The 24,959-nt window shown below is 35.2% G+C and overlaps 1 long non-coding RNA gene across 1 annotated transcript; it reads right to left on the reverse strand.

Annotated features, from left to right (window-relative positions):
* Positions 1-2,013: 2,013 nt before the first annotated feature.
* LOC149170003 (uncharacterized) lies at positions 2,014-3,425 on the reverse strand. Its single transcript, XR_016259451.1, has 5 exons — positions 3,222-3,425; positions 2,921-3,079; positions 2,637-2,803; positions 2,412-2,493; positions 2,014-2,141 (listed from the first exon to the last, which is right to left on the reverse strand). It is a non-coding gene; the product is annotated as an uncharacterized LOC149170003 (long non-coding RNA).
* Positions 3,426-24,959: the final 21,534 nt, after the last annotated feature.

Genomic DNA, 24,959 nt, shown 5'->3' on the forward strand with positions numbered 1-24,959 from the left:
TACGATTTTTCCCCGAAGAAAAAAAATAAACATTAGATTTAATTAAATCTTTATAAACATTAAAAAATAAAATATAAAAATATAATTACAAAATATTTTATTTTAATCATATATATATATATATATATATATATATATATATAAGCGTATGTAAACATTAAATATTAAATAATGAATATTGTTATATTATTTAAAAACATTTTTACATCATTAAAAATTGAAGATTTTTTATAAAGTAAATATTTTATATAAATATTAAATTATATTAAATTCAAATTTTAATTATAATAATTTATAACTATATTAAAAACATATAAATATACATTATAATATTTTAATAAAAAAAATAATTTTTAATATATATAAAATAATTTTTAACTAAATTCAAATTATAATAAATATGTATAGTTTTATTTATATTTAGATAAATAATAAATATGTATAGTTTTATTTGTATTTAGATAAATAATAAATATTTTATTTTTCCGTTAGCTAACTTTAGTTGACATAAGTTAGTTCAATTTAATTGGCATTCATTCATAAAACCTTGAAGTGTATTAAAAAAAACAGTCCACATTTATTCTCACCTGAGTAATATTGACTAAATCATATTTGTTTAATTAGCATTTCTTAAAAGTTATATAATATAATATTTTATTAATATTGGATTTAAATTAAATTTTAATTATTATAAAAAATATCATAATAAAAAAAATATAAAATTTTAATAATATGTAAATATATTTTTTCACATCAAATTTTCATTAGTACATTAGGCATAATTTTTTTTATTATTGCAAAAAGATAAGCATCAAATTTGTAATTAGTACAAGCAAAGATATTATAAATATACAAACCCCAAAAAATGTGAACATACGAACATGACATGTCAAACACAAAAAATGTTGTAAATGTATAAACATACAAACGTGTGCGGATAGTGAGCAATGGCAAAATAAGGATAGTGAGCAATGGCAAAATAAATTCACACACTTCAAAGTACATATCAATATGTCATGCACAATCATTGTAAATACTATGCAAACCAAACTCAAAAACATGGTTACAATCATAAATACACATCAAATTTTGTAAGCACACAAACATTAGGAATCATTGAATTGTTTATTACTCAAGAAGTGTAAAAGAAAAATCACAAACATTGCACTTCTATTTTTTTATCGTCACCCAAAAATGTTGCAAATACACAAACATACAAGCATCACGTATCAGTTACACCCTAAAAATGTTGCAAATGCATAAGATACAAGCACATGGACATACTAAGCATTGGCAAATGAAATTCACGCACATTGCAGAGTACATATCAAAATGTAATACACAATCATTGTAAATACAAAGGGATACAAATAGAACTAAAACCACAAACATTGCTACAATCATGAATACACAACAAATTTTGATCACTGTACACAAAGCATGTTGTAAATACAAAAACATACAAATGTCACCCATCAAAGTTTGATCATTGCACACAAAATGTTGCAAATATACACATATCGCACATCAAATTTGAATCATCGCAGAAAACATGTTTTAGATAGTCATTTCTAAAGGGGACACACATGCACACATTTTAGAACACATATTAACATGCAATTCACATTCATTGTAAATACAAACACTAAATATAACTCAAAGAGCAAACATTGTCATACACAATCATGAACAAAGTAAAAAATGTCATCAATCATCAAACATTACATGAAAAGAATATAAATACACATCACTACACAAACAATAACTATTTAGTGCATTTAAAAAATTAAAATGTGTAAAGCATGCATACTAATAATTAAGAAGTTATTAACTTAAAATCTATGATGCTAATTACTTTTAAACATAAAAAAAAAAAGGAAAAGTAAAAACTAAAGAATGGAAAGGGAGAGAGGATGCACAAGCCCTTAAGAATGACCATGGTTCATTCTCAAGGGCATTGAGAAGGGGCTTTTATCCCCTTCAAACAAAAAAATAATTTTTATTATTATGAGATTTTCAAGAGTAATTACAGAATGAATACATAAATGATAATTTCTTTTGAAGGGGATCAATGTGTCTTATGTCATGAACATGATGGAGATGTAAATGCTTTCGCCATGCACATATATTGCAGCCATTATCTGCAAAAATAATATATTTTAAAACTCAGTGACAATCTATGCTGCTTTCTTCTGATACAGTATAACAAAAAAATACATAAATATTTTGTATGCAAAACTACTTTGCATAAATTCCTATAACAAAACAGGCATAAATGTTTTATGCATAAATGTTATATATATATTATTTTTTTTAAGGGGATTACTTTATCTTGACAGTACTCATAACTGTTAAAATTTAATATTTATGGTTTATCTAGCCAACCAAAAATAAATAAAAATAATAAGCACCTGTGTATCTTAAAGCCCATCAATCAGTGGAGTGGAGTGGTCTCCTCCCTGCGTCCATTCTTGTGGAGAGCCCATCACACAGCTGAAAATGAATAAAGTTCACTGGATTGGGTTATCCAATTTTAAATGTATAACACGATGAAAAGTAAGAAAATTTACCCATAGTTGCATTTACATAAAATCGGATGAAGCTGCTGCTCCCTCAGAAAATATAACAGTGCTTACATTGCTTTGCTTTGCCCCTGTGGATCTCGCTTCATAACGCTCGGCCCCTCATCAATTCGATTAGCGTCTCATTCATTCTCAGCAGAACTGAGCGGAAAAATTAAATTAAAAAACCCTCATGCCCATTCCCACCCGAACACACCAAAAGAAGCCCCTCCTTCTCAATCCTGAAAAAACCAAGCAAATACCAAATAATCCTTATACTCAATCGTGGGAAAACAAAGCAAATACCAAAAAAATATATATTTGTAAAGTTGGAATGGGAATTCAGATATGGACTCCACCTCCTCCACTCCACTCCACGCTGCTCATCTTCCCATGTGACCGTAACTGTCACCGTCCGAGTGGATCGCTGCCACTGTGGATCTCCTCAATAACTGCGCTGTTGGAATGTGCGTCCTTTGTCAGAGCATTGAAACAGCACATCGTGGGGTTCAACTGCTCTGCCAAATCATTAAATAAAAACCCAATTCCTTTATGAGAAAAACCTGAACAGGTATAAAAACAAAACAAAACAGTGCATAATTTGGAATCCTAACATCTACAGAAAGAAATTTTAGAATGAAAAGATTGGACGAATCTTACCACTATTTGTATACTGTCCCGTCGACCTTTAAAGAGAGAAATAATCCAAGGTAACCATGCCCCGCATGATATACTTTCAGCACAGTACAAGTACAGGTCATGCAACTCTCTGGTTCACGTCATGTGAAAAAAGGAAATGTATTCAGTTGAGATTAACCTGAAATCAATGCGTCCTCTGCATAGTTGATACACGCTATAACCGCTTACCTCCCAACATAACTCCTGCACCACAATATAATATACGATTCAATTATGTAATCCTCCCAAATTCTTAGAGATAAGTTACACATTTTATACAAACATTATCAGACCTGCTTGTTTTAGGCAGTGCAAGCCAAGTTCCATGGCCCTGTTTATCAGCACCGTCTAGACCTCCTTTTTTGGGCTGTGCAAACCAATTTCCATGGGTATCAGAGAATTGAATTGAATTGAAGCGCAGCAGCGGGCGGAGGTCAGGTTTTGTGACGGATGGATCTAGCTCTGAGCACCAGGCTGAGGCTGAGGCTGAGTTCCGTCTGTGATGAGAGGCAGGAATTGGTTTGAATTGAGCAGAGCAGGCATTGTGTTAAGAACGGCCCATGCCATTGAAACTGCGAAATGCATGTCAGGGACGTTGGGAACCACCACAGAGAGACCTGCATATATGCAACCACAACCACAGCGAATAAGGTTATGATTCACAATTATGCAGCACCATAATATGACATTGGACATAAATGTTTCTACGTCCATAACGGGAACAGAACGTTACCCATGTGGTCAGAGGTTCAAGTCCTGGGTTCAAATCCCGCCAACGAAACGTTACCCAGGAAGTTCAAGCCCTCGTTTCAACTGATTATATTTCGGATGTAATATTTCATAAACCCTCAAAGTTTACTGATAAATACACATATAAGTGATCTATCGCTGGAATAAATATGGCAGAGGTTTAAGCCCTACTTCAACCGTCTAACTAATTATATTTTGGATTTAATATTTCATAAAATTGAAGGCCACATGGCAAAATCCCATCGGATCAGAGGTTCAAACCCTACTTCAACAGTGTAATTAATTATATTTTAGATTCAATATTTCATAAACTCTCAAGGCGACCCGAGTTCAAATCCCGGCAACGGAACGTTACCCAGGAGGTCGGAGGTCCAAGCCCTCCAAGACTGTAAGTAATTATATATTGGATGCAAGATTTCATAAACTCGCAGGGCGACCCGGGTTCAAATCCCGGCAACGAAACGTCATCCGTCAGGTCGGAGGTTGAAGCCCTCCTTCAAGAGCGTAACTAATCATATTTTTGGATTTAATATTTCATAAGCTCTCAAGGCAACCCGGGTTCAACTCCCTGCAACGAAACATTATTCAGTAGGTCGGACGTTCAAGAGTGTAACTAATCAAGGCGACTCGGGTTCAAATGCCGGTAACAGAACGTTACCCATCAGAACGGAGGTTCAAGACCTCCTTCAAGACTGTAACTAATTATATTTTGGAAGTAATATTTCATGGATAAACGCACAGATCAGTGAACTGCCGCTGGAATAAATCTCAAAGTTTAAATGCACAAAGAGGGCGGTGAACTGTCGTTGGTCGCTAGAATAACTCGGTTTGTTTGAGTGTGTGGCTGTAAATTATATGCAGGACACAGTGAACTGAATCTGAATTACTCGGCTTCTACGCTAATCTCGGTTCTTACATTAATTGAAATGAAATTATTAATTGCATCTGATGCCTAATTTATTTTTTTAGAATTTAAAATGGGTACTAGCAATTATGGGGCGTATAAATATTTATGTCATAATTAAGGTTATGATTCATAATTATGCAGGGCCGATCCCAAATCAAATTACAGCGTGAAAAGGGCTGATCCCAGACCAAATTAGTTCCTACTAATCCCACTCATCATTTTGTTGATCATGTATATATTTGAATATAACCAGAAAGATGCAAAGAAATTTACCTACTCTACCTGGATTCAATCCTTGCGCACACCTGTGGATTCGAAAACTGATGCATGTACCAATACCAATTCATATTTAAGATAGTTTAGCCGGGCAATTCAATAATACTTCTTGAACAGAGCGAGCCAATTGCATCAAATTACAAAATTCATATTAAACCCTGTAATGTATGTATGTCGTCACTTACTAAGCTAATCTAAAATCTGTATCAAGATTAAAAAAAAGAAACCCAATGAAAAGAAAACAGATCTTACAGGTACAGAAATTTGCCTGCTAGGATCGAGAAAGATGTGGGGGGATATCTCTTCATATATCTGCGTGGGATTGAACCCTTTCGCTCCTGCTCCTGCTGATTAAAAATTGAATTGAATTGAATTGTATTGTATTGTACCTCGCAACACAACAACACATACCAGACCAGACCATACCAGACCAGACCAGACTCATACAAACAAAACCAGACCACACAAAACTCATACCAGACCAGACATGACATGACATGGAGCTCCAAGACAAGACTAGACTAGACTCAGCCCAGCGCAGGTAGCCATGGGAGGAGGAGGAGATTCGGAAAAGGCAGAGATTGGGAGAAGGATTGGAAATACATATTGCTGATGGGATTCAACGGCCTTGCTTTTCTTGACTGCCACCTCTGCAAAAAAACACTTCTCTCACTGCCACCTCTGCAACGGTCGTGCTTTTCTTGACTGCAAAAAAAACACTTATCTTCACTGCCACCTCTACACAGGCACGTTGTGGGGAGATGTGGAAAAAGCATCTTGGATTGCGAGTCGCCACATCAACAAGTCTTTAACCGTTCACTGGTTGCAATAATTTCCGGAATTTCAACTTTGTTAAACGCACCGTATCGCATTTGAAAAGTGATTATATATCAAATAATGGTTAAATTTCGGGACCTGCCAAAAATATTTGTACAAAATACAAAAGATTCGAGCACAACAACATAATTAGAACCTTAAAATGATATATATATATATATATACACACACACGTTGCATGCTTGGCGCTTATTTTATGTTTTAATCATATTATTTAACCATTACAACTGACACCTGACACACCTGTATATTCAATCATTTTGAGAAGCATGGAGTTCAAAACTATTTAGATTTTAACCAGAGGAAAACATTTGAGATTAAATTTAATTCATATACTTTTTCTTTATTCAAAAAAACCATATTAAAAATGTTTCACTCAAATTTTATATAATAAAAATATACATCTTAAAAATCATTCTAAAAACTTTACAAAATCTTTTGAAATTATCAAAATTAAGAGAGATTGACAAGTTATACAATATTTTCTCGTCTTGTTTTATGACTTCATCACATGAGGAAACATGAACAAGGAAGAAGCACCAATAGATTGAGATAAAGAATACGAGAGTCTCATTTACTCATTTACAAAGGAGAGATATGATGCAAACCAACAATAGAAGGAAAGAACACAAAAGTTTAGAGTGTACTAATTGCACAAGCACAAAGATTGTAAACATTATAAAGAAAAGGAAAAAAGACGAGTCTAGATTATTTGGAGATGAGTTCAGGAAGAGAACATTGGGTCCATGGGCTCCCAGTGGAAGAAGGATTTTGATAAGAGGGAATTATAGTGGGGAAAAGAGACCATCAACAAAGTGATTCAAGGCAACTAGGTAAAGCTACATAAATGTATGCCTTATGGGAAAGGGAATGTTGATATGTAATTGGAGGGAAAACCCAATTTTACAAAGTGACATCAAATGATGAGAAATCATTATGAGATTAGACAAGCCATGATGGTATCAAGAAGGAAACATAATGCTAAATGGAGAAAGGAAAGAAGTTATGTTGAAGAATATAATGAACATGACTAAATCTTAAATCTTCAGCACTCAAGACAGTGAAACAATACCCCCTCCAACTTGAATACTTCTTTTCCTGATAGGTCTTTCGCTTTTGCTTCGCATGTAATGTGAGGAGGACAATATCATCTCCCCCCTTTTCCATTTATTTTGATTTTCTTGGTATTTTTTCTCTTATAGGAATATCATAATTCTAGCTTCCTTGGGATTCATCATGTCTACCACTTTCTAGTCCCTTCCATGCTTCAGTCTCCAGAATTTTATGCACATGCCCCCTATTGGTCTCCTGAATCCATCCCGCTCGGCCCCCCATCTCCCTCTCTCAGAATTATCTCTGTTCCCCTCTCCTTTTTTCTTGTGCTTTCTCACCCCCTCTGGGCAACAAAGGTTATTATTTTCTTGACCCTTTGTGGCTGGAAATTTGCATCTCCAAACTTTTAGACCTGTCGCCTTTGTTGGCCAAGATGGAATTTCATTATTCCTCTAGTTGTGTCCCCCCCCCATATCCTTGCAATGTGGAGCCTCTTTGGCGCTTGTTTAGCCTCCTTCACTCCTCATTGGATTTTGATTTTTCTATCCTCCCAGATCTTGTTCCCATGCCATGCTAGTGATCTTGCGTGTGCAAAGGGGCTGGTTACTACCAAGAGAGGGCCCATAGGGGTAGTACAAGGATGCATCATCACTTGGAAGAAGAAAAAACCAAATATTGAGACCTCACACCAGGTCTTATACAGGAAGAAATCACCCATGTTGAGGGAGAAAGCTCTACTAAAAGGTCTCATCTCTTATACTCGTAAGTTCTTGAAGAGTTTTCAAATTGGCTTCCTAATACTGGCCACACTCAGGGTAGGTGCAACAACTACATGCAAATAGTTAGACTTGAGTAAGACATGAAATTCCTACTGGGTAGAGTTCTTTTGGATCAGCATGAGCATCGATAATACACTCTTCACTCTCTCGAACAATTGCATTGGCATATGAAGAACCTAGATCGTTAGAATGGAGTGTATAGAGTAGTATCTCAGAATCTTGACCCCATCTAGGGGAATAACTGAGGATGACAAAGATCCCATTTAAGTTGTTGCTATTGACTCAAAACCATCTTCCTGTTAGTATATCATGATTTTGTCATATTGGTATTTTGCTTTTGAGGTTTTCTTTTGGCTAATTAGGCCTCACACTCAGTTGTAAAATTTTAGAACACTATTCTACTCAGTTATCCTGTATCTATCTTACGAGAGTTTATTTTTTATGATTGTCAAATCTGTCTTGCGAGAAATTGACCTGAGACATCTAACACTTCTATATATAATTTCTAATTTTGTAAGTAATACAATTCACCTTTTATATATAAACATTAAATGTAATTAAATCTTTCTAAACATTAAAAAAATATAATTACAAAATATTTTATTTTAATCATTTGTATATATACATATAAACAAATAAGTAAACATTAAACATTAAACAATGAGTATTGTTATATTATTTAAAAACATTTTTTATATCATTAAAATTTGAAGATTTTTTATAAAGTAAATATTTTGTATAAAGATTAAATTGTATTAAATTTAAATTTAAATATAAAAAAATATAAATATACAATACAATATTTTAATAAAAATCATTTTTTAATATATATAAAATAATTTTCTAATTAAGTTCAAATTTTAATTATAATAAACATGTATGGTTTTCAACTATATTAAAAACATATAAATATACATTTTAATATTTTAATTAAAAAAATTAATATACATAAAATAATTTTCTAACTAAATTCAAATTATAATTATAATTATAATAAACATGTATAGTTTTTAAGCTAACAACAGTCACACCTTCTCCAGCTTCTATTGGAAGGGAGCTAAAATCCTCTAGCTCTTGTACTCGCTGATATGTTTACCAGTACATATGCACCGGCCAACAAAAGGCTACAATTTTGACTCGTTCTCCAAATTCCACTGGAAGGGAGCTCCAACCCCCTAATCAAATCACCAGCCACTACTCGCAGGAAGCTTCGACTTCCTCACTAAAGGCTCCAACCATCAGTATCCTCTAGGGAACACGTTTCATAAATTTTCATACTGGATACTCTTGGTACACAACAACACAAGATGTAGGTCACGTTTCATCAAATTTCACATTGGACCCATCAGTAACATTGAAGCTCAAAATCAATCACCACTGCAATACATCCAACAAATACATATGTATCAACCAATCACTGAAACACAATCATCACTATCTGATATAACTGAAACCTAGCCATCAATCTCTGAATCAACCATAACTGAATCAATCAATCATTGAAACCTCTGACATACTGAATCAAAAAATCACTGAACCTCTGACATAGCTGAATCAACCATTCATTCAAACCTTAATCAAATTTCAACCAATCAACTAGAACAGACAAATCACTGTAACCAATACACGTATCTGAACCCAAAACACTGCATCAACAACCAGAACCAACTGTAACCTCAAAAATCATGTGTCAGAATGTATACGCCACTTCAATGAACCCAACCTGCATGTATATGCTACTTCCTTTAACAAAACCTGCATATACCTCCAAAATTACTGAATCATAAAAAATTATGAATCAAAACGATACCAACCAGTAGCAATCTGATGATCTACTGTCAAATTACAGATATCTATGTTGAAAATAGCAACAAGAAATGCTAAAAATAGCATTGCTATAAATAGCATTTCAAGATATACTCCAACTCTGTTGGAAATAGCAAAAAATAGAAATGCTAAAAATAGCATTGCTATGAATAGCATTTTAGGATACATTCCAATTTTAATTAATCTCTAAATTAAAATTGAGAATTAAAATTCGAATTTGATCTAAGCAATTGTTTGAAAAATAATTAATTAATTCATCTTGAGTTAATTAGTTGGAGAAAATCAAACATGAAGTTTTTGTTAAGACATGCAACAATTATTCCTTTGATTGAGGAAGTTATCCCTTAATTAAGGAGATAAGGATGAGTTGTAATTAGTTAACTAAGTTAAGTCCAGTTAAATTAGTTCCAAACAGTTGGAGGAACTAATTGTGAGTTCAGTTAGTTAATGCATGCATGCATGCAACTAGTGTACTTTAGATAACTGAATATTCTCTCATAAATAACTCATGCATGTCAGTTCAGAGAAGGACCGAGTTGAGATTAAAGGAAGGGACAATGTACTATTAGTTGGAGGAATTTTCTTGTAAAGGAAACTCATCCATGCAGAAGGAATTATCTCCTTCAGGATTGCGCAGTTATTTTAGAGGTCATTGTTGTGTGTGAGGTGAGAATCACACAGGTTGCAACTGAAGGACCCAAGAGAAACTGCACAAGAAAATAGGAGGTTTGGAGGACTGAAGGAAGGCATATGTGTTTTTTATTCTGTCTATGAGCAGCAGTGAGGGATTGTACTGAGAGTTGGATAGCTTGTGAGCTAAAGCTTTGTGTAATCCTGAGATATTTCCACTTGTATGATAATACAGATATCAGGGTTTTTAGCTAAGGCTTTCCCCAGAGTATTCTTCTGTGTTTCATGTGTGATTGATTTCTTCTTCATCTGTTATATGTGTTCTAATTGATCTTGCTCAAAATCGATTAAGCTTCCGCAAGTTTGTTTGTAGAAGTAGATCAAGTATTTTTCTTTAGTATATTGCATTATCAGGTGATCTATAGTGATAATTTCTACAATCTAAACAGATAGCATCAAAGATCACCCTTCTCACTTAATCAATCAATCAATCTGACTCAATATCCTTATGCATTCAGTTGTACTTTCAGATCTAAGAAGACATCATTGACATAAAACAGTAAAACATCAACATTGATCAGATAGATCAGTCATCTCTGAACAACGGGCTTTTCTTTTGCATACGCTACTTGAAAGTGCCGAACCAATGTGTATACGCGCCTTCACCAAGGTGAACCAGCGTACAGATCTGCAGATAAAATCTTATAACTTCACAACTATTCCAATCTTCAGATATACTCATATCATGACATATAAAGGATAAAACACTATTTAGCATTTAGATCTAGCCTATCCATTATCAAATCACATAAGATAAGTCATTATGATCCTGATCCATTATGAGATCTCATCCATCATCAAATACTCAGGTGTATACTTAGTTCAGATCAAGCAAAGCATCAGAAACCCATAACATGCATAATTACCTTTTGATCTAACACTTCATAAGATATTCATTGCTTGTATGCTTAGCCCCTTTGATCTTCTCCTCCTTATATAGTTTTAGCCTTTCTCAATACCTCGGACCAAAACAACACTTAGAACCTGTGGTATTCTTAGATGGGATCAAATAATCATTACTCTGCTCAATATTATGGGCTAATACCATGGTATTGACCCTTGGTATTCTTTAATCTTGTATTTACTTGATTTTCCAACCCATATGCACTTTTCCTCTTGTGAAAGTGCGTGCATACTTGTAGAATTCTCACTGTAGATTACACTGATTATGCAATGTACTAAAGCAAAATACTTAATCTATTTCTACAATCAAACCTGCAGAAGCTTAATCGATTTTGAGCAAGATCAAATAGAACACATATAACAAATGAAGAAGAAATCAATCACACATGAAACACAGAATAATATTCTGGGGAAAGCCTCAGCTAAAAAACCCCGCCATTTATATTATCAAATGAGTGGAAATATCTCACAGATTACACAAAGATTTAGCTCACAAGCTATCCAACTCTCAGTACAATCCCCCAATACAACTCATAGACTAAACAGACACAACATATGCCTTCCTTCAAACCTCCAAGCCTCACATTTCCTTGCGTAGTTTCTCTTAGGGTCCAAAAGCTACCACCTGTGTGAATTTCACCTCACACACAACACTGACCTCTGAATTAACTACGTAATCCTAAAGGAGATAATTCCTTCTGCATGGATGAGTTTCCTTTATAGGAAAATTCCTCCAACTGATAGTACATTGTCCCTTTCTTTAATCTCAACTGGGTCTCTATCTGAACTGACATGTATGAGTTATTTATGAGAGAATATTCAGTTATCTGGAAAACACTAGTTGCATGCATGCATGCATTAACTAACTGAACTCACAATTAGTTCCTCAAACTGTTTGGAACTAATATAACTAGACTTAACTCAGTTAACTGAGCTAACTAATTACAACTCAAATACAATTCATCCTTATGTCCTTAATTAAGGGATAACTTCCTCAATCAAAGGGATAATTGTTGCATGTCTTCACAGAGACTTCATGTTTGATTTTATGCAACTAATTAACTCAAGATGAATTAATTAATTATTTGTCAAACAGCTAGTGAGACTAATTTCGACTTTAAATTCTCAATTTTAATTCAGGGACTAATTAAAATTGGAATCTATCCTGAAATGCTATTTTTAGCAATGCTATTTTTAGCATTTCTATTTTTTGTTATTTCCAACTGAGTTGGAGTATATCCTAAAATGTTATTTTTAGCATTTCTTACTTCTATTTTCAACAATACTTATATGCTCTTTTTGTACAATGAACCTACGTGTATACACTCTTTTTGTACAGTGAACCCACGTATACAACTTAACGTACCTGAAAACATCCTTTTTCTTCAACTTCTTGATTCTGATTTGTAGTCCTTTGTTCCAATATCATGTCCTTATGTAACATTTCCCTGTTACCTCTGAATTGACATGTTATAATGTGATTTTCCATTATAGATCACTTCTGAACTGATTTTTCTAAACTGCCCTTCATTTTGTCACAATTAGTTCATTCATCAAATATCAAGGACAACACACACTCACAATCTCCCTATATCAAACCTTTGACCATTATTCTCTTTCATCATTCTGTCACCTCTGACCTGTAGATCCATCTTTGTTCCATCATTCTGTCACCTATGATTTGTCCTATAGATTCATCTAGTTGCCATATACTTGTTTTACTGTAAGTGGGTTTCCATCAAGTAAAACACATGCATAATAATGCCAACAATATCCCCCTTGGGACTTGATTGCAACTACTTTGGTGTTTGGTCACCACAACCTGTAAATAACACCAAGTTGTTCTAAACATCAAGCTCCTCTCCAAACACCAAGCTACTCTCCCCCTTTGACATCAAGGGGAAAGGGCTGACTGAACAATGTTAAATGAAAACTTCCATACCTAAATAGCTGAATATGAACATTGATCATGCTCCCCCTAGGCACATGATGAATTCTCTAATTAAACTCCCCCTTTGTACATGTTGAGATGCACTATACCGTCCATGCTCCCCATGAGCACATGTAGAGTCTGCGAAAAATATTTTCCAAAAGAATAACATAAATCTATAACTCAACTATGTGAGTATGACCATCCTATCACCAATTACTCATACATACATCAATCTCCCAAACAAGTGGGGATATACCAAATTTGACTCATCCACCCAACCAAGTGGGGGTATACCAATTGTTTATACAATACTGAAATATGAAAATTATTACATCATACTTTACATGATCTTTACACCAAATGATATCTTTGACATTTATAACATAGACCAAAGATGTAAACAAGACCATGATATTCATTATCAACTATCATCCACCATATATGATATGCACCATAAGAATTTGTCAAAAACATCCAGGCCAACAACCTGTACATGTCCATCATTAGTTCCCAAGATATGACAATGTAAATATAATCAACTTGTGACAAAGTATTTCGCATATAGATATCAACTCATCCTCTTGATCTTATCAAGATAAACTTGCTTCATTTCCTTAGTAGAAAGAGCCTTATCATAACCTTCCATGAATCAACTAAGCATATGTCATATCTCCAAGAAGTAACACAAAATCATTCACATCATATCATATGTATGTGAAAACACCATAGTCATCATCTATGATCATTACATCATCATCAAGAACTGCATGATCTTTCCACAAGAACCCTCAATATATCAACCACGTATCATCACTAAGGAACATCCCACATCTGATTGGAATCAACCATGATAATCAACATATGTGAGTATCAAACCTATCATCATAAAGTAAGAATTCATCATCATTATGTGACTAAGTAAGTCATGTCTCAGAATATCCATGTCTTCAAATAGTTATGTCTTCATTAGACCTACCATAACACCATTCTCTTGGCCAACCAACAATACTTATCAATATGCAACTTAACTATGTATCGAGTGTAATGTGTATCCATCAAAGATATAGAAATATGTATCTAGCAAACCATGAGCTCATAGTCATTTGACAAGATTTCTTGATACCATCAACAACAACAATCCTCAACCATGTGAGAGCCAAGAACTATATGAATCCTCATCCATAACTGCACCATATGAAGTTTATGCATCTTTGAAGTCATGATGGCAACAACATAAAATAAATTACACTTATCAAATAATGAAGTTGTGTACTCAAGTTTTGTTCTTCTCCTTGTCCTTATGAAGATCACCATGTAAGCAACATACCATATGTACTATATGCATCATCAAAAGCGTTGTCCACAATCATCCATAAATCTAATCTGAATAACAACTATGTGGCTCAAGAAATATAAGTATCATCCGAGTTTTCATCATAGGAAACTAATGACTACAACATAGTATGATGTATCAACATAAACATCTTTACCATGATAAGAATCGTTATGTATCAAAGAATTCTAACATAATGCCAACAATGCATTATTAGAAGCATAGCATATTCTCCCCCTAAACCTGTGCCAACTGTTCACTGTCAAATCTGATCATTGCATATATTAGTAAGATCCATCAAGGCATCATCATCAACTAGTTATACATCAAGTCATCAACAACTTATGAGGCTAAAAATTATTTCTAAGTAACATCCACAGTCTGTAGTCATCAATCAGATATACATAAAAGATAATTGATAGTTGTATGAACCATATCAGGCCCCTTTTATGAGTTTGTCCCACTGCATCTTCATCAAACCAACATATATGCGACTGTGCAACTTCTAACTTGCATATATACATGACATGTATTCATGATAATTGCGTATGAGAATTAGAACACTGAAATTTCATATTTTCGGTTCCCCCTGATTCTGTTCTGTTTGTATACTGAGTTATGTCAGATTTTTCTGACTGTAATTCCTTCTTCTTCCAAACCTTGGAGTGTGATGATGTTTTCTCCTTTTGGTATGTTGGTTGAAATTTGCTCGTGCATTCTTTTTCTATATGCCCAAACTTGTTACAAGCATAACATATTATATGTTTCATATTCCTTCTAAAGAAATCAATGGTTTTGTGACCAAACACATTGCAAGAAAAACAATATCCCTTAAAATACCTGGAAGTTGATGATCTTTCTGTGTGGCTATTATTAGTTTGAACCATTCTACTTCTTCACCTAGCTGCAACATGTCCAAAATTATGACATATAAAACATTCAACATTGTTCATCATAGGACATAACTGATTATCACTTCCATAGTTAGGAGTAAATAATTTTCTTTGAGGTATTTCTTTCCTTGGTTGTTGATGGGATTGACCTCTTATCTCCTTGTTGAGCATTTCAGATTTAGAGTTCCTTGCCTCATCTTGTGAGCTAGATTCATCTTCAACAGTTTCATGAAAACCACGACCAGATTTGATGATAAGAGACCTTTTACTACAAAGAATATTATCCAAAATCTTAGTACTATCTTGAAATCATAACAGTTTATCATTTTCTTCTAGTTTACCTTTTAGGATATTTACCTCTACCTGATATTGCTCTTTTGTTTCAAGATACTACTTCTTCATGATTTCTTTACATTTTCTTCCTTCTTCCACTTGTTTCTTTAATTTGAGAATATCATTTTCTTGTTCTTCATCTTCTTGAGGTAGTTCTTCATTCTACTTATTTGAATTTTCAAGATCTTCTTTTAGAGAGACTATCTCAGCTTCAAGACTTCTATAGTAACTGGATATTTCTATAAGTTTCTTGATTGTTTTATCCTTTTCATTTACTTCATTTCTCAATGATGTCACTTAATCCTGTAGCCTTTGACATTGATCTTCCTTTTCCTTGTATTGCTTCCTTACTTTGTTTCCTTCCTCCAACTGAGATTCATTCTGTCACCTATGATCTGTCCTGTAGATTCATCTAGTTTCCATATACTCGTTTGGCTACAAGTGGGTTGCCATCAAGTACAACACATGCATCATAACGACAACAATTATAAAAATGGTTTTCAGCCTAGCCTTGCCTTTTTGTGGGTGCCATGGTATGTTGGGATGTTTATCTCAGTTTTGAGCTTTGGTTTTCCAGATGGATTTCCGAATCCGCAGCGGAGGTGGTCTCAAGGTTCATTCCCAAAGGCCTAGGAATCCATTGACCGATTTTTGTGGGATACACGATAGAGCCCGTGGGAGAAGACTCGGTTTGGGGCCTAGTGATTTGGGTTTGGATTATGATAAAGCCTGAGAGACTGGTCTCAGTTTAGGGCCCAGTGCTCCAAGTTTGGATTGCGGTAAAGCCTGAGAGACAAGGAGATGGAAAATTCCTTAAGGATAATGATGGATTCTAGATGCCATTCCAAATTTGGTTCGGTTGTGATCAGAGCACTGGCTTTGGTGTGATCATGGTTTGGTGAGGGTGGAGGTGGTTTAACCTCTAGATTCCCTTGGTTGTTATTGGATTTGTTGTTCTATGATATCCCACATTCATGCTTGGAATATGGCACAGGGGTGACTGGTTGAAAGAGAGATTTGGTTCAACCATGTCTATGGTCAGGTGGTACGTGGAAGTCCTGAACCTGGTCAGATTTTCATATGATTAATAAAAGCTAAGTTCTCTTACTTTTTCACTGATTTATATGTGGATTTTAATGGATCCCATATCTCTAATATTTATATGGTTTTATGTTGGTTATAATCATGGTTAACTGATTTGTTCATGTCATGGTTGTTGTGAAGGAAAATCCCTCTGCGGATAGAGGCGATCTCTCTAGCCCAAGGAGTGCATCTAGCAATAAACTAAACAAACTAACATACACTTTCCACCTGGTCAGATTTTCCTATGATTAATAAAAGCTAAGTTCTCTTACTTTTTCACTGATTTATATGTGGATTTAATGGATGCCATATCTCTAATATTTATATGGTTTTATGTTGGCTATAAGCATGGTTAAATGATTTGTTCATGTCATGGTTGTTGTGAAGGAAAATCCCTCTGCGGACAGAGGCGATCTCTCTAGCCCAATGAGTGCATCTAGCAACAAACTAAACAAACTAACATACACTTTCCTAGCTTACTTTTAACAAATGTAGAGAGAAAGTGACCTACCCCGCTCTGATGCTAATCGCTCAATCCTTTGGAGATGACTTTGATTCCTTCACTTTTAGGCTTGATCCTTACTTATTCTTCACCTCCGAGTACCTACAATAAAGATCAAAGTGAAATACAAGGTACAAGAGCATATATGTCTTACATCAAACATAAACTATTTAATAGATCAAAGAGTATTAAGCTAAAAGCATAACCATTTACACAATTATGGAAAGTGAACATCATATGTATATATTAATAATCTAAAAAGGGAAGCATACAACTTATGCCTTGATGTTGGAGACCTCCTTTTGGTGGATGTCCAAGTCCAAGCAAAGACTCTTCAAGAACTTCTTCTCCAAGTTAGAATGGGTAGCATTTGGGCATAATATCAATATAGGAATGCAGGCAATCAATGACCAACCATTTTGGGATGGAAGGGAGTTGATTTATAGGAATGGAGAGAGAGTTAGAGATCCATAAAAGAGGGAGGAAGGTCCACATATCATGGGGAAATCCCATAATGATAATATCAAGAGCTTCAAATGGGAGAGCTCGACCATATCTACAACAACCAATATCCAACTCATTGTTCTCCAAAAGTTTCTAGCATACGAAGCTTCTCCCCCATTTTGGGAAAACCAGCCAGAAGAGGTTCAACGTAGGTTTTCGTATCAAAACCCGCATTAGCAGCACTAGGGTAAAATAGTGCAACCTATCATTAGCACGGGCAAGTAGCATAGCAAAGAGTGATGGTTCTAAAAATTAGGGTTTTAGCTAACCTTCTTTAAAATTGACTCAGGGCAATTTTCCTTTGGCTTTTCAGGGATGTTTTTGTCTGTGTATCATGATGGATATACTCCACAATTGTCAACATTTTGGCACTTCAGGATATGTAACAAGAAGTGAACAAGAGGTGCAAAAAAATGTTGTGTAACATGGTTATTTCATGTATTTATTGTAATTGTTAAATGGATGGATGCAATACCTAATTGATTGTATAATAGTTCAATGGAGAAGGAGGTGATCCTTCTGGTTATGTTTCATAAGTTCTTTCAGTCATTTATGCTTTGTCTTGTACCCTAAACCTGTAGGTTGCATTGATGGCAAGTGTTTGACAAAATGTTAGTCCCGGTTGGGGATACTCTGGCCTAGTCCTGAGGTTGATTTTTGATTTATCAGCATTTTTATCATGTCTTTGATGGATTTTGAAGGTTGTAGCAAGTTCTGGGCAAAGACCAGGATTCTAGGCTAGAAAAGTGGTCAAATCTCAAGGTCATTGGCATAAGTTTGTTGAGAAAAGTCCAAAGTCGTTGGCACATAGGCCTATGAGAGAGACTCTGGGTTGTTGGATGTTATAATGCATATAACATGATACCAACCACGGGTTAAAAGGATTAAATCATCAGCGGGAATCAAGGACAAGATGTATGAGTGGGTGACATGTCTCCTGAGGGTGTTGTTGCTGATGTGGATGGGTTTGTTTGATATGTTTTATCGGTTCCATTTCCTTAAGGTCACCAAGGAAGTTGAATCCCTTATAGTAGCCTCTCTCATCACATGTTTACCCTTGCTGGCAAGTTGCTTGGGTGGACCTGGGAGGAGGGGGTGTTACAGAACACTACTTGGAGAACTTACCTCTGCATGTATAGGTGCACACAGAGTCATTGGTTTAAAATAGGGTGCATAATAATAAGGAACCTTGGGATGCACATTCACTACTATTATCAGCCTCGACAGTGAAGGTGTTGATGGTCAAAATTGACCTCATCAACATTTAGTCAGGAGACCACTCAGTCAGAGCCCCAAGTTAGACTCTTATCTATTTGGGATGGTGGTTTTGACTGGTTAAATGGGTCTAGTTACCCATATCCTAAAACTAGACTAAACTAAATGCTAACCTAACCTAAACTAATATATATGTAGAAAAATATATACACAACCTTTTATATTCTAATGTATCTTGTTATTTGTTGTTATCAACAGACAAAAGAGAAGGATTTATCTTCTTGTGGCTACTTGAATAAGACAATCCTTTTAGTTAGCTAAAACAAGGTGAAAGGAGACTTCTGAAACTGTAACTAATTAAAATAACATGCAAAATGAAAGATAATCTATATGCAAGACACAAAAGGAAATCCTAATATATCTCAATTAAAAGAAGGATTAATCCCCTTCTCAATCAAGAACAAGGGAAATAAATAGGAAAATGACAAATATAGGATCTAATATTAATATATTCTTGCAAATCATAGAAATAGTTCCTATGATTTGCAAAATATTTAGACAAATATGCAATAAGATTACTTAAATAGTTATCAAAATCATCCCATGCATATAATTAAATCCAATTATTAATAAATGAACTTGATATTAGATTTACTAATATATTAAAGAAAAGCTTCATCAATATAATAAAAAAGTATTCAAGACAAAATAGTAATTGACTAATAAATAGTTAGCATCCAACACAAGCAAGTCGCATTGAATCCACTAGCTAATTCGAATTCAAATCCTATTCAACCCTACAAATATAACTTAACACAGAGCATCGATTAGCATAAAATAAGTAAGATTAACAATAGTGCTAATACCAATTACTCTTATACTAATTGAAACATAATTCAAGACAAAATTAACAACAATAGTAAAGAAATAATAGGTCTGCAAATATAATACAATAGTGCAAAGAAATGAGAACTTATTATCAATAGCTCCAAATGTCTATATACAGTCCTTTGAAATCATGAATTTCTTCAAGAATTAGTTTTACATTTGTGCATGGATTCTTCTTTTAAAAATTCATAACACTCTTAATCCTACAAAAAGAAAATATTTCTCCTACAATAGTGCAAATGACATTCTCTTTTCCTGTAGAACTTTCCTCTTTGTAGGTTGTAGAACCAAAGTCTAATAATAGTGCAAACACCCCTTTTCCTACATCCTACAAGATATTTGGAACCAATTTTCCCTGGTATGCAATGTGTTTTATAGTTTTGTAGAGCTAAAGAGGATCATAATTTTCTCCCCATTATCCTCCATCATAACAATGAATATAACTTCCCTTATTCATTTATGTCTTGGTTGATATGAAATTGGTTGATCCCCTTGCTCTAGGTTGTTTAACTAAGTCATCTAATAATTTATACATCTTTTTTCATATAAAATTATTTCATTAGTTGATTAAGTGTTTGAAAAGAAATGTGATTAAATCAATGATTTCCAAGTTGTGATGAATCTTATCCTTAGGAGTCCTCGAGAATAGCTATGCAATTATGCTTCTCCATGTATGATTTCTATTTTAATATTATGTCGAAATGTTAGAGGTTTGATTTGTCTTAGTGTGATCTCCCTTAATTGAATTTTCAAGATCACAATCATATTAGAAAATGCCAAGCATGGATGCCTAGGATCCAATCAAAGAATCTCAATCACTTGCACCATTCCTAGATTATAATGAATTTTAATCCTCTAGAGTAGTTGAAAATCATTATTGAAACATCTTTTTTCAAACAAACCTTTTTTTTAAGATATGAGTATCAAAATGCATGGAGTTTGGCTTGATTTATAGCGACTTTGATCCAATTTCCTGAATCCTTGGGATTACCATCTAATATGTTAAATGCCAAGCTAACATGAACATAGATACTTGTGCAATGAAATATATTGATGTTAAAAAACAAAAGAAAAGTGATAATATAATCTAAAAAATAGTTATAATGTTACTATACCAAATTGATATGGTAAAATGACATTGCAATGTTTATATAGTTTTCTGCTATTACAATATAGCATGAGTAAAATGAGATGATCTTGTAGTCGAGTAGTGTTAAAATTGGCAACCAGGGAAAAACTTCTTGTGGGTCATCTTATTCATGGCTAATAATATCTTTATTAGATTCCTCTTGTCGAGAGGTGTAGGATTGATATAAATATCATCCAATTCCGATAAGTATTCATGGAAATATGAATTTATTTTGATTATGGAATTATTATCAAGCCGACCTACAACTCATGTAGGCTCAGAAGCCCAACAGTCGCATCTATTCACCCACCAACGTTGTGTATAGATATAAGAGGACTTTTCCTCATTTGGACTCACTCATCTCATCACATCTCTCTCTCTCTACTGCGCAGATATAAGTCTCTTCTCTATTGCGCTGAAATGGGTCTCTCTCTCTCACACATGTGAAGCCGGAAGCTGTTGAATTTGAAGTTGCAACTGTAGAAGTAAAGATTGACTTACATGGCCTAGAAGATCCCATCTTTGGAACTGCATTGTAGGTTCATCTGAACCTCCTTTGAAAGCCGCAACTTTTGGTGGTGGAATGAAGTCAATCCGACGAACGGCTTGCAAGATATCGACTGCCCTAGTTTGAAGTCGGAAACTGCTGAAACTGAAGCTGCAACTGCAGAAGTAAAGATTGACTTGCGTGGCCTAGAAGATCTCCTCTTTCAAACTATGCTGTAGGTTCATTTGAACCTCCTTTGAAAGCCACAACTTTTGGTGGTGGAATGAAGTCAATCCGACGAACGGTTTGCAAGATATCGATTGCCCTAGTTTGAAGCCGGAAACTGCTGAAACTGAAGCTGCAACTGCAGAAGTAAAGATTGAATTGCGTGGCCTAGAAGATATCCTCATCTGAACTACGCTGTAGGTTCATCTGAACCTCCTTTGGAAGCCGAAACTTTTGGTGGTGGAATGAAGTCAATCCGACTATCGGTTTGTGAGATATGGTCTGCCCTAGTTTGATAATGAAGCCGCTAATGTTGATGCTACTGATCTAGGGTTTGTTACTGCTGATATGAATCAGATTTATTGTGCTATTTCTCTCTGCTAAATTATTGAAGATAAAAGAAGATTTGATCAAAGGGTTTCCCCACACATTGTGGGGTTTGTCACTGGCAAGCCGCCACATCTTGTGTCTCTTGTCTTGGCTTGTTTTCTGTCGATCGTTTAATGTTCTATCTACACTTTACTTTATGTACATGTGATTACTAATCAGTGGAATATAATAAGAAAAAGAAGTAAACTGTTATAAGCATAGAACATACCATAACTTAACATGGTATCAGAGCCGAGGTGAAGACAAAGCCCGAGCAAGAGCAAGAGCAATCATTGAAGAGAAGATTGGCAAGGCTATCCTAAAAGAACTATGGGGTCCTCAACACTCTTTCCTGCCGAAGACAAGCTCTGTGAGAAAGCTGACTATCATGGATGGAAGATGTCTATCGATCTAACCCTTGAAGATCAAGGAGTGCTGGACCATGTAAGAGGCAATATTGTTGAGCTTTCATCAAATGCATCTGCTGCTGCCTGGAACAAATGGGAAAATGGAGAAGTCAAAACAAAGAAGATCATCTGGGACTCTATCGACAAGCACTTGGTGGCCTACATCTCTGATCTAGACACCTCCAAGGAAATCTACGACAGACTGGTGAGTTTATTTAAAGTTAATGATGCAAATCAAGTTTTGTTTCTTAGAAAAAAGTTGAGGGAAATTAAGAAGGGTAAAGATGAAAGTATGCAAGCATACTACTTAAGAATCATCGAGATCAAGAACGATCTTTGATCTATTGGGGAAACCATTACTGACAGAGAAATGGCACTCACAACTCTCGGAGGATTACCATCTGAATGGTATGTGTTCAGGACTACTCTTCTGAACAATAATGTAATTCCTAGTTTCGAGGAATTAATGGCTAGATGCATTCAAGAACAAACAAGGGTAGAAGATCAGGAAATTCCCTTTCCTAAAGGTCCTCCTGCTGCTTTTTCTTCTCATGCAAAGAAAAGAAATAATTCCGGGACTAAATCAAAAGGAAAGGCTGGACCTAAGGCTAGAAGAAAATGACGATGTTACATTTGCGATAAAGCAAGTCACTATGTATGAGGTCATGAGCATCATGATGAATGAGATCATGGACATAAAGGGCAACATGAGATCATGCACATATAGGATAGCATGATGATGATGCATACTAGTTTGAGCAGCATTATGATGGATAAAATCATGGACATGGGCAGCATGATGATAATCATGATTAGAGAAGCATGGTACAGTATGTAGTGGTGCAACTCGAAATCCCTCTGATGGCAATCAAAGGAATGACAAATTCAACAGCAAAGGTAAGAGGAGAGTTGGGAATCAAGGAAGAGGACAAGCATTCAAGAAGGCTAGAAATTCTAGGATGTATTAAATGCACCTGACCTCAAAAGGAACCTGGTGTCCATCTTGGCAATGGAAGACAGAGGCTTAAAGGTAACCTTCAGCAATGGCAAGGTATGTATATGGAAAAATAATGTTAAAGATGCCTTTACTCTTTGGTTTAGTGTTGATTCATTATATCAGGTCGATGGAAGTCTACTAGGTGTCATGTCTTATGACACATCTCTTCAGTCCGAACTTTGGCATCAGAGGTTTACCCACCTTCATTACAAAGCTCTACCCGATGTAAGACAGATGGTAACAGGGATGTCCAAATTCCAAGTAGAGAAAGAAAGTGTATGTCCGGGATGTGCCAAAGGAAAGCTCAAAAGGGGACCATTCCCCTCAAGCCAAAGCAAGACCTCCGATATATTACAATTGGTTTACTCAGGCATACCCGAGGTTGGCATTAAGAGGGAGACCACTACACCACATACTCCTGAGCAGAATGGTGTGGTGGGAAGGAAGAACCACACGATGATGGAAGCTGTCCGGGCCATGCTACATGATCAAAGACTTTCGAAGTTTCTATGGGCTAAAATTACAATCACCGCCGTATATGTACAAAATCGATGCCCTCATCATGCATTGGGTTCCAAGGCTGCTGAAGAAAAGTTCACCGCAAGGTGAACAATCTTCCGACTTTGAGGAGCTCTCAAGAAGCCGACACCAGGGAACCGAAAGAAAAGGATGATGAATCAATGCCTAATGTAGAAGAACCCATGGATCTGATTGATCCTCATCCACATGAGCCTTCCTCTTCTAGGAAGAGGCCTTCATGGCTTAGGGGGATACTTGATGATGCTGAAGGACATGCTGCACCCTGAGGAACCTTCCATCAAAGTAAGAAACTTAATAGGTATCAAGGATACCTGACCATCATGAGCACAATCATACAAAATGAGCCTTCGTCATTCTCAGATGCCGTCAAGCATCAAGTATGGAAGGATGCTATGACCGAAGAATATGAGTCTATCATAAAGAATGATGTTTGGGAAGTAGTTCCCAGACCCCAGGACAAGATTATTGTTACTTCCCAAATGGCTTTACAAGATAAAGCATGCAGCAAATGGAAGTATGGAAAAGTATAAGGTTCATTTTGTTGCTCGTGGTTTATCCCAGAAGGGAGGTATAGACTATGATATTTGCACCTGTTGCCAGATATACGACCATCCGCTTGATCATAGCCCTTGTGGCTTCACAAGGATGGAACCTACATCAGATGGATGTTAAGACTACGTTCTTGCATGGTTCTATCAAAGAAGAGGTCTATGTGGAGCAACCTGAAGGATTTGAGATTTATGATTGAAAATCTCATGTATGCAGGTTGAAGAAGGCTCTCTATGGGCTGAAGCAAGCATCCCGAGCATGGTATGAGAGGATCGATAGCTACTTGATGAAGCTGGGATTCACTAGGAGTG

The sequence above is a fragment of the Pinus tabuliformis genome, chromosome 4_2 (genome assembly GCF_031772625.1).
Source record: "Pinus tabuliformis cultivar Carrire ecotype Pingquan chromosome 4_2, CPIR1, whole genome shotgun sequence".
NCBI lineage: Eukaryota > Viridiplantae > Streptophyta > Pinopsida > Pinales > Pinaceae > Pinus > Pinus tabuliformis.